Source organism: Ixodes scapularis, unplaced genomic scaffold, assembly GCF_016920785.2.
Source record: "Ixodes scapularis isolate PalLabHiFi unplaced genomic scaffold, ASM1692078v2 PGA_scaffold8__174_contigs__length_109621045, whole genome shotgun sequence".
Classification (NCBI taxonomy): domain Eukaryota; kingdom Metazoa; phylum Arthropoda; class Arachnida; order Ixodida; family Ixodidae; genus Ixodes; species Ixodes scapularis.
Window position 1 is genome coordinate 72,093,114 of NW_024609883.1, and position 10,558 is coordinate 72,103,671.

The 10,558-nt window shown below is 46.4% G+C and overlaps 1 non-coding gene across 1 annotated transcript; it reads right to left on the bottom strand.

Moving 5' to 3' along the window:
* Positions 1–2,475: 2,475 nt before the first annotated feature.
* Trnav-cac lies at positions 2,476–2,548 on the bottom strand. The gene has a single exon. It is a non-coding gene; the product is annotated as a tRNA-Val (tRNA).
* Between the last annotated feature and the right edge of the window lie 8,010 nt (positions 2,549–10,558).

The window sequence follows — 10,558 nt, forward strand, 5'->3', positions numbered from 1 at the left end:
ACGGGACCACGACCATTCACGCTGCGGTCTCGGCCGTCTCCGGCACAATTACAGTCGCATCGACGTTCCAATTTACCGAGTATGCTTTCGCGAGGGAAAATCTATATTATTAGTTTCAAAATAATGACAATAAAAAAACTCCCCCAGTACATGTACGAAGACAAGTAAGCGTTAAAACATGTATGAAGGCATGTACGTGTTGGAACATCATACATTAGACGGTTAACATCATGCATCGATGCTTATATCGCACATTACGAATTACACATGCACATTACCAATGAACTAAAGGACTGGCTTCGTAGAAGCACCGCGCTACTACTACTGGGTTCTGCAGCGCAAGCGTTCGCTCCTCACGTGCTCCGACTAACTGCACTAACAGACTTGTCAGACATAGATCCCCCCCCCCCCCCCCCCCCCCTATGTAATAAAAAACATCTTGTCAAATTACCCGAGCACCTACAGAAGCGTCAAAAACCTGGGGACAATCAGGGGCGGATGGGGGTATTTGCAGATCGGGGGTCAACGTATCCGATGTTTGAGAAAACACGCCCTTTTCCTCGCCCAAAATTTTTACGAGTGTTGAATGCAAGGACGCCGTCAAGACATCCTAACCTCAATGTCAATATAAATCCGCCACTGCGTACACGTGCTGCTCGCGACCGCGTTATCTGTATGCACGAAATCAACTCTCCTGCGTCACGCCGCAGTGGTGGCGCGTCGGTCGCACTTCCGGTCTGGGGCGGTGGGCAGAAGTCGCCGTGCCAGACATGCACTCTTGTATTCTTTTCGGATAAACCAGACAAAAAACCTGCGTTCTCGTCAAAATGCTGCGACGGGGACTGTACCAAAAGAGTCTGGAAAGGTTTGAAGATCAGTTTTCATGTGTTTCTTCCCGCTCCGTTCGTCCGAGTGTGGATAGCAGCCGTGAAAGGGGTAAACCAGACGCTGTCGAACTACGATTGCTTGTGCGGGCAACACTTTGTGGTCGGCAGATATATTTGTTCTGTTCCAACATGAACGAGAGAAAACCGCCAAGTTGTCCGGGCCACCCGCGGGCTCAGTGCGTCTTCAAATTCACACGGCCGCATGATCGTTCGAACTTTCGTATGCTCTTTCGAGATTGCTTTTTGTCGTCTGCTCGTTCAAACAAAAGCGGCCCGTAGACCAAACTTTGACCCGGTGATTGCAATAAGAAGTAATATCAGGCCTTAAAAGACTTGTGTACGCTCGGTGTAAAGAGCAGATACAAGATGTTGATCATTGGTACCAGTGGCCATCACCAACTTGTTACGCTTGGTCCGTCCCCGCTTCCGAATTTCAGTATCGACGTCGATCATCGCCGCTACCTTCTACACTTTTGCAGCACGAGCAACGTCGCGACCGAAAATATCTAGAAGAATCTCATCATGGGTTTGGCGTCCATTCTGCGCCGTTCACGCGAATGCCGCACGTCAAATTATTTATGCAAAGTTTAGCGGTGTAACGAGCCTTCTAATTTCGCTCAGGCGATTAAAGTGGTAAGACATTGCTATGAGGACGTAGAATAGACAATTCTAACGCGAAAAACAGTATACAAACTCACACAGACGTCGACGACGTGACGTTCCAATGGTTTGTTGACGCGGGACGCGGTGCTTCTGCCCTCACTCCATTTCGCATGCGTTCGAACTGTCGTCTGCTCTTTCAAACTTGTCTACTTTTTGTCGTCAGCTCGTTCAAACGACAGCGGCCCGTGAACCATACGTTGACCCGGTAATTGCGATAAGAGCTAAGTGCAGGCCTCAGGACACTCTTGAAGGTTGGTTGGGGTAAGAAGTGTTAACAGTAGATACAAGAAGATGTTGATTATTGTTACCAGTGGCCATCACCGATTTATAATGCCTGATTCTACCTGCGATTTTCAGTATCGACGCCCACCATCTCAGCTACGGTCCACGCTTTTGCAGCCCGAGCGACGCCGCGGCTGAAAATAGCAAGCAGAATCTCATCGTGCGAGTTAGGCTTTAGCGCCCATTCTGCGGCGTCCACATGAAATGAATGGCCGCAAGTAACATTATTCATGCAAAGTTTTGCCTCGTTAATTTTGCTGAAGCCGCTCAAGTATTCAGACGTTGTTAGGTGGACGTAGAATGAACAATTCCAACGCGAAAAAGAGCACGGGGGCTCCCACCGACGCCGAAAACAACGCAATTCAATGGTTTGTTTACGGGCGACGGCGGGCTTCTTGCCCACCGTCCACCGCGCATGCGCGGCGCCGGTGGCGTCCGCTAGGAGCGCTCCGGCTTGTTAGTAAACATGAGTTGGTGTATAAGAGATTCGAATTTCTAAAAGAAAGTGTATACTTGGAAAGGGCCACTTATTTAAAATGTCTGTTTTTAGAAGAAAAAAAAATGTTGCAGACGCCAGCACGGGGAGTAAAAAAATGTAGCAAAAAATTAATTACTATTCAACGTAAAAAGAAAAAAAAAATTGTGTTTCCGCCCGGGATCGAACCGGGGACCTTGCGCGTGTGAGGCGCACGTGATAACCGCTACACCACGGAAACGAAGGCTATCAACGGGCGCCTGAAACGAGACTTCGAATGTTCCGTGGCGTCTGATATCGCTTGTACCGTTGGCTTACTTTCCTGGTGTCGCCATCTAAATAAAAACATCCGCGATGAAACCCAGCCGTACTCGGCGGGGGGGTTGCCCTTCTAAATATAAAGCGTCACGACCCGACGCCGCGGCAGCAGCCTCATCTCCCACGCCACCGTCAAGCCAGCGACCGAGAGAGGCAGGTTCACACGTTTGCGGTTCAGTGTGACCGAGTGTCTCGTTTAGACCGCTTACGACTAACCGATCATACAGCGCCAAAACCGCACATGTTTCGTAGCGTTTCTGCACGTGTGCTATCATAGCTGAACCCATCATGTACAGGGAAGGCCCAGTGACTTTTGACATCGTTTAATTGTTAGCAAGATTCGACGAAGTTCGACTGATGGACAGTGCTGCCTCGAATCTTGGGAAACAAATAAGGTGGTTTAATTTACGCTTTATGTAAATTACTGCGTATTTTGAATGTGTACTTTGAATGTTTCAGTTTGTTGAACAAGTATTGCCCTCTTTCGCTAGGTGGCGCCAGCTCAGTTTCGATTTCCGCGCAATAGCACAATAATCGAACTTCAGTCGAACTTGACGAACTTTCGACAAAATCCGAACCTAATCGAAATCGAACCTCGCGCGGCAGGTTCGCGACATGGGAGCGTTTCACAAAAATCGGCATCGATACGGCCGATATGAATGAGGGATTTCATTTTTGTTCCTTCCGTTCAAAAAGGCACCCTATTTTTCACTTCCGCACTCGATGTGCCATCGCCAGGAAACGGAGCAGTGCACACAATCAATGTGTCCTGATCGAGTACTTTGTATTATTATTTTACTTTTGCCCTGTGTTTGAAGAAGTACAGCGACGGCGATCAGAGACCTAATACCTGTCTGCAAAACGGGTTCATAATCTCAGCAACAACAAAAAAAATGGAAACAAAAATATATTGACCGAATGACCTGGTTGACGCGACGCTACTCCGATACGACCAATAACGTCGGTGACTGAATATTACGTCCATGCAGAATAAGGAAGTTGCGTCAGATTGATATTTCGTACGGAGACGACGGTTCAAGAATATCAATCGTAGCAAGCCTTAAAGAAGTACCGTTCTGTTCATCTTAATGCCATAATCCATTCTGCAACTTTGACGCATCAGGGCAGTTGGGAGGCGATGAACAAATAAAATAGAGAGCAAAATAACATTAGCAAATAGCTCACTTTAAAATCAACAAGCTGGAGAGCTATCTCCTAAGCTAACGCTTATTAACAAACACAAAGTTGTGCAAATGGTTCCACGATCATAGAAAGACAAAAGCAAAACAGAACAACGACAGGCACCACAGCTCACCAATGAACTGGGTAAAAAAAAAACACACACACACAAATAGTGATAAAAAATGTTTTAATGCACACTAAATTTAGATATATATACAAAACAGTCCCTCCTACGCGCAAGCGTAGCTACTCCTCCAAGTGATCACCCCGCAGATTTAGGCCCACATGCCGACATCACGTCGTGATGTCGGACAATCCCGGACAAAAGCTCACCGGACAAAAGCTCACCGGACAGAAGCTCACCGGACAAAAGCTCACCCATTTCTTAGCAGACCCGGACAAAAGCTCACCAGAAAAAAAATTATGTTGGTCTTATAGAGAAACTAATAGCGAGTTCGTTTCACGGCACTCGTGCCCACGCGTGCCCACTCGCAGCGTGGAACGGGTTCGTTTCGGCCGGCACTCCACGAGTGGTTGCACTCTCCGAGTTCGTTTCAGCGCTGACACCCCACGCGTGCATGCACTCGCTGCACCGAGAAAATCGGGAGTGCGCCAAAATGCAATCCCGTCATGCCTCGCTCCGGTGGGGCCGGCGAGGAGCGGGAGCAGACGACGAGGGTTCGTCTGCTACGATATGTCGCGGAACCGAACGGGAAAAAAAGTAGATTTTCTTATAAAAATCGGGTCCCGCGGGCCACGAAATCAAACGCGAGCTTGAATTGTGAGCGTCTGCTATTTCCCGAAGAAAGAAATTGACAACCCGTGATTTATTTGCAGGTTTTAAATCGCTCTGTTGCCGTACAAACGCTGAAATATACCAGTGTGTAAAGAAATGCTCGGAGCAAACGCATCAGCGGCCCGCGAGATATTTATCACCATCCGTGTGCGGGTGAAAAATTTAACATTTGTCGACAAAACTCCCCCAGCAGAAACCTCTGACTGCCCAATAAGCATCAGAGAAAGCTAAAGATGGAGACTTTACCCGAAGATTGGGCAACATCATCATGTTTAACATTTACCTACGTCAGCTAACTTGCCCCGTCGTATTTTGTTCGAGAAAGCTCTCGTTCTCGACGCCCTCACCAAAGCTAATATCTAATCCACCTATAATGACGATCCAAATCGAAAGTCCCAGTTTTGCTGGATATTCCAACAAGCTAGTTTTAAGCCGTACCCTTTCAGTGGTTCACGCATAATACCATGCTCAAACGGATCAAGCTTCTGCTCGGACAGCATCATCAGTTTTCTTCAGTGTAAACGGTTATAAGAATTGAAAGATCGCAACCAGCTGCTTTGTAGACAGCTGGTTGCGGAAATTTACGCCGTCTGTAATTATCTCTACGGCAGCCTAGCTGCTTGAAGTCATCGCAACTATAAACTACAGGTTGCAGCGACCAACGTTTGTAGATAAACGTTGGTAGCCGACTGGCATTCTCGCATTCCCACGCATCACTCCGAACAGAAAGGCGCTAGTTTCGGTTTGAAGTCGGTACTCTTTCTACAACATAGATGGCGACAGCATCAGTCTTCTGCACTCGGTGCATTTGGCGAGTTCGTTTGAGTCCAGTTTTCCGTGCAACACTCTGTGAGTGCGATGCATTCTGGGAGAGAACTCGAACGGTGCCGGTGCGTGAGAAACGAACTCGCTATAAGTTTAGAGAAAAAGGCGATGAGCCTCCTTTTAGCGAATTCGGCCATCGCGAAGCGGCGGCCCAATTCGCTAAAAGGAGGCTCATCGACTTTTTTCTAAACTTCGCTCAAATTCGCTGTAATGAGCCGCCGCAGACTGCCGCCGCGAAGCGGCGGGAGCGCAGCAGGGGGCTTGGGTTAACACGCGCACCAGTGGTATACGCGCGAAGTAGAAAAGCCTTTTTTTTTTTTTTAAATAGGGTTCCCTTTTCGATAAACGGCATATCTTTAAACTGAGGCTATGCTTTCTCTAAACCGTGCTTCAATAAAACGTGCCCGTTCTCTAAAACATGTTTTAAAAATATGATGCAATATCCATCGCGTCCGCATTTTATTTCAGCCAGTGTTTCGCTCTGGTAGAGAAAAAAAAAAATGAGGTTAGCTTTTGTCCGGGTCTGTGAAAAAACGGGTGAGCTTTTGTCCGGTGAGCTTTTGTCCGGTTACCCACGACGTGGCACCCAAAAAGCTGCGCGATGATTATGCTGAAAGTTGACTGAAGCACGTATTGAGATACGTACTGCAGTCACAATGTTGTGCATATTGAAACATTTTTTTTATCACTTTTACTCCTTTTATCAAACTCGCCGGAAGCTGCTGCTAAACAAAAACAAACAAACAAAAAAGAATGCTCTTGTACATTACGACGAAATGTAGTCTATCAAACGTTCGGCATTACGCTTCAAACTCTGTGCGAAAATTGAGGTTTCTACCCGAGGGTAATGACATGTCTTTTGTTTGCTGGCTCGGAATGTAAATCGACGTTATGGAGTCGCAGACCCTTACGACAAAGGGGTAGAAGCGAGAAAAGTGGCCAAAATGGCGTCTGCTCTCGGATTGCAAACGAACAGAGAGAGAAGGCGGGTGTTAGGCGGCGGCGCGGCGAAACGGGAAGCAATAGCTCATCTTCAATCTCCGCCAATCAAATTCGACGGGGAAAACAAATCACCACGGGGTCGAACGACGGCACGCATCTTTTCTCGGGCACGCCACCGCGCTCCCCCCCCCCCCCCCCCCTTTTTTTTTTCTTCTTTATTTCTTTATTTTTTTAAATAAATATATTATGCCGCATTTTACGTTCACAAAGAACAAATATAAAAGTGTAAAAACGTTCGTCTGCTTCTTTATTCCTCCCCCCCCCCCCCCCTCCTTTTTTTTAGTATATCATGGCGACAAAAAGTTGTCTGCCTTGCCAGCTGCCGTCCCCAAGGAGGCATCTTGAGCGTATGATGCGTATTTTTTTGTCGAACCTGTTCGAGGTTCGAATGCGTCATACGAATCTTTGACTTTTTGGCAAAATTCGACGAAGTGCGACTTTTTAAAAGTGACCCGACTTTTAAACAAAAAGAGAAATATTAAGTTTTCATCGGGGGAAAAAAAATGAATTCTGTAAAAGGAAGAGTGTGGCCCGGCTTTGATACGAAGATTCCGAATATTTGAGAACAATAATTGCCGCGATAGTTCGTTTTATAATTTTACACAATATCAAAAGCAAACACCGAAGATTTTCATGGCGTGTATGCTAATGCAAAACAATGCACCAGACAAACGTCGTCCCTCCTCTCCGCTGCGTGGCACCACCTCACCTTCAATTTCCGCGTACTCGAAATTCAGTCCTGTCAAACTTCGCGTCAAAAGTTCAAAAAAAAAAAAAAAAAAAAAAGTCGACTCAAACTCCGATAGGTTTGCGGCATTCATAGACATGACAGAGCTAAAGCCGTCTCGCTCGAAAGCATATAAAACAGTGAAAAGATTACAAAAAAACAAAAAAACTATGCACCAAGAAAACAGACATATTCTAACACCCCCCCCCCCCCCCCCCCCTTTTCCCCCGCTGTGAAATCCTAGAATCGGGCCCACCGTCAGGGAGGAAATGCCACGCACTACGGTGTGCGTTGATGTGCATTGTGTCAAGGACTGTCAGTGCCAGATGAGGACGGCTGTGCGTGTTCAAAAATAAGGAATAGCGCGAAGGAAAAAAGAATCGCGCCACAATTAGCTTTTGCAGAAGGTACGACAACCGTAAGTGGCGGTGTCTGTCGACATCCAGTCCAAGGGTACGCACTTCGTAGAAGCTTTCCCACCGAAAGTTCTAAGGCTGAATTTCTTCTAACGTGAATGTGTCGTTACTTCTGCCCGTTCCTTTCATATTTGTAGTAAAAAGTGAAAGGAAATTAACCGACCGGAAAATAAATCATATCCGTCGTGGAATTCGAAGACACTCATCCGACTTCACTTGAAGCGGGGGTCACGTGCGCCATCCAATCGTTTCTTCATTAATTCGTTGCACGTTCTCTTCGCAGTGGTGCTGTTTTGTTACGACGCGCAGCAAATAGATTAGTCAGAGAAAACCCAAACAAGCTTCGATATTGAATTTAGTTGTAAGCAGGACTAGTGGAGATGTCCAGGAACCCTTAGAAACACGTGCAGAATATAATTACAAATAGCTGGCATGTGATTCGAGCAATCATTCAAACTATGAAAACGTTTATAGAAAGAAAAAGTAAGGCGACGCTCAAATCATTCTCAACCTTAGAGCAGAACAACCGCGTCGTTCTGGTATAGTCTTGTGTATTCATTAAAAGAGGAAAAGTGCGACTGATGCCATAAACAGTGCGAAGAAAACGTCATCGTATACACTCTAACAATACAAAATAAACAAAGACTATCTGCTTTCCCACTAAAGGCCCCCTTTGATAGCGGTCCGGACAAGAAGCCAAAGTTTTAGAGCTTGCTGTTACTCGAATCAAAAGTTAGAAGCGATTTCGGGAAATTTTCGACGGGAAAATAGCAGGCGACGAAGCCCACCAATACAAGGGGATTTATGGGCGCCAACTACCGAAAACGGACCCAATTTACCCATTAGATGTTTTAGAAACTCGCTTACAACTTCAGAATAAGATAGCGGCAAGGTCTGAAACTTTTGACATCTTGTCCGGACATCTAGCGCCACAGTTGGGCGGAGATGAGCGTTTGGCGACGCGTGAAAACACGGTTATGTTTTCGCCCGAACACCCGGTATATTCGACAATAATATATCTGTTGTTGTTGTTGTCTTTTTTCTTTTCTTTTTTTTTCAACACATTGGGAGTTGACAACGGATTTCAACAGTGCTGGCGCGCGCCTAAGTGACATCCAGAGTGTTTTAATATCGTGACATCGTTCATTTTTGATCGACATCGGCGGCACCGAAAATACGCAATAGACCTTTTGCCGAATTACCCAAGCATCAAAGAGAATGCCGGGAACGTAGGTACACGCGCTGCGCGTGCTGACTAGGGGTGTCGCGAACTTTTGTCGAACCAGATTTTTTGGTCGAACTTTCGGGGTCGACTGGGTCGAACCGGTTCGACGAACCTTCGAACTTTTCACCAGATTCGACCGGTTCGACTTTGCGGACAGTGTGGCCAGACCTTGATACAAGCATGTCTAGGTTTGGAGAATTTCTTTTTTTATGCAAAGGGTTATTTTATTGTGTGAACAGCTGCAATTAAAATAAACTAATTCTATTCACTGAAGAAGTTCATAACTTAAATTTTAGTACTGTATTGACTGAAATAGCCGATCAGCGCTGCACCTAATTCATCTCTTAGCCATTACCATCCAATCCGAAGCCAACTGGTTAGCCTCTCGCGCATGCGCACACGAGTTGAACCTCAATACAAGGTTCGACGAACTTTCCACTAAACGGTCGAAAAAGTCGAACCTGGTCGAACTCGAACCGCGGCCGGTTCGCGACACCCCTAGTGCTGACGTCTGCAGCTGTTCGAAAGTAAAAATCTAAAACAAATGGCACTTCGCACGCGCGTTCCACAAGTGCTTTATTTTGGATATTTCGAATTTTATGTATCAGGAAGGTGGGCACGTGCAGCGCGGGTACCTGCAATTCCCAGCATTCTCTTTGATGCTGGGGTAATTTAGCGAAAGGTCTAGTGACCTGTGTCGTCTCGTCCCAGGCAGGATGAAATGAGGTGACCCGCCGAGTCGTCAACCTTGAGCGCATGCTATCCCCGCCGCCACACAGGGAACAATGGATTCGTAGTGACCGCGGCCAAAAGCAGACGAAAAAGAAACAAAAACCGTAAATGACACCTCTTCCAGGTCAGCTCGCTTCGCGGGAACCATTTTGGTTCGGTCCATTTCCTCCCCCCAACCCCGGTTGTAACAAAGGAAACGAAAAGAAAGAAATGAAGGAGAGAAAAATAGGATGACCCAATCTAGAGAGCAGCACGAAATAAATCCATTCCGCGGTACAACGAACCCAGGGCGCTACGTTGCAACGCAAATCGTCGTCTGCTATTTAACGGCTGCTGCTGAATAAAACAGCAGACGACAACGCCTCGATACGGGTGTTGCCAGACTTCAGACGACGAAAAACAGTAAAATCTTGTTTTGTAGCTTTTGTACGCAGTACACACACGCAACAAAAATACGCGAAGAGTTTAAGAGTAAACAAAAATATTCTAGACCGATTCGACGCTGCTTTAGGAATGAAAGAATAAACGGAAAATCAAGCCATTGCGAATTCGTGGAAGATGTAGTGTAGTCTTTCACTAGCTCACCCCCATATCTAACAGCTTGAAAAACGTTTTTAATCATGAATACTACCGGCTTTTCAACATTTCTGAGTGCTTAGCTTAGCACAACAATGTATCGAAATGCGATCCACAATAAAAACATCGTTGTTGTTTTCCAAGAAATGTTGTGGGCGACACTGCGTGAATAAAAGAAAGATCGTTTTAACGCAACATTACAGCGCGTCAACATTCGGGTCGGCGACAGCACCCAACTGCTCGCCTCGGATCCTCATCAACAAACGAAGAAAAGATCCATCAGCACACAAGATGATAGGCGGTCCTTATCCGAGATGGTTGTAGTACAGGCACAAAAAGAACGATAACACGAAGAACGGCTTTCTGCCGACAGCGTGATGGATCGCTGTTATTCGTGACCCCGTTAATTTTATTTTCAAAATCTGTGTGGGAAGCTCTCCGACGTATCCCAC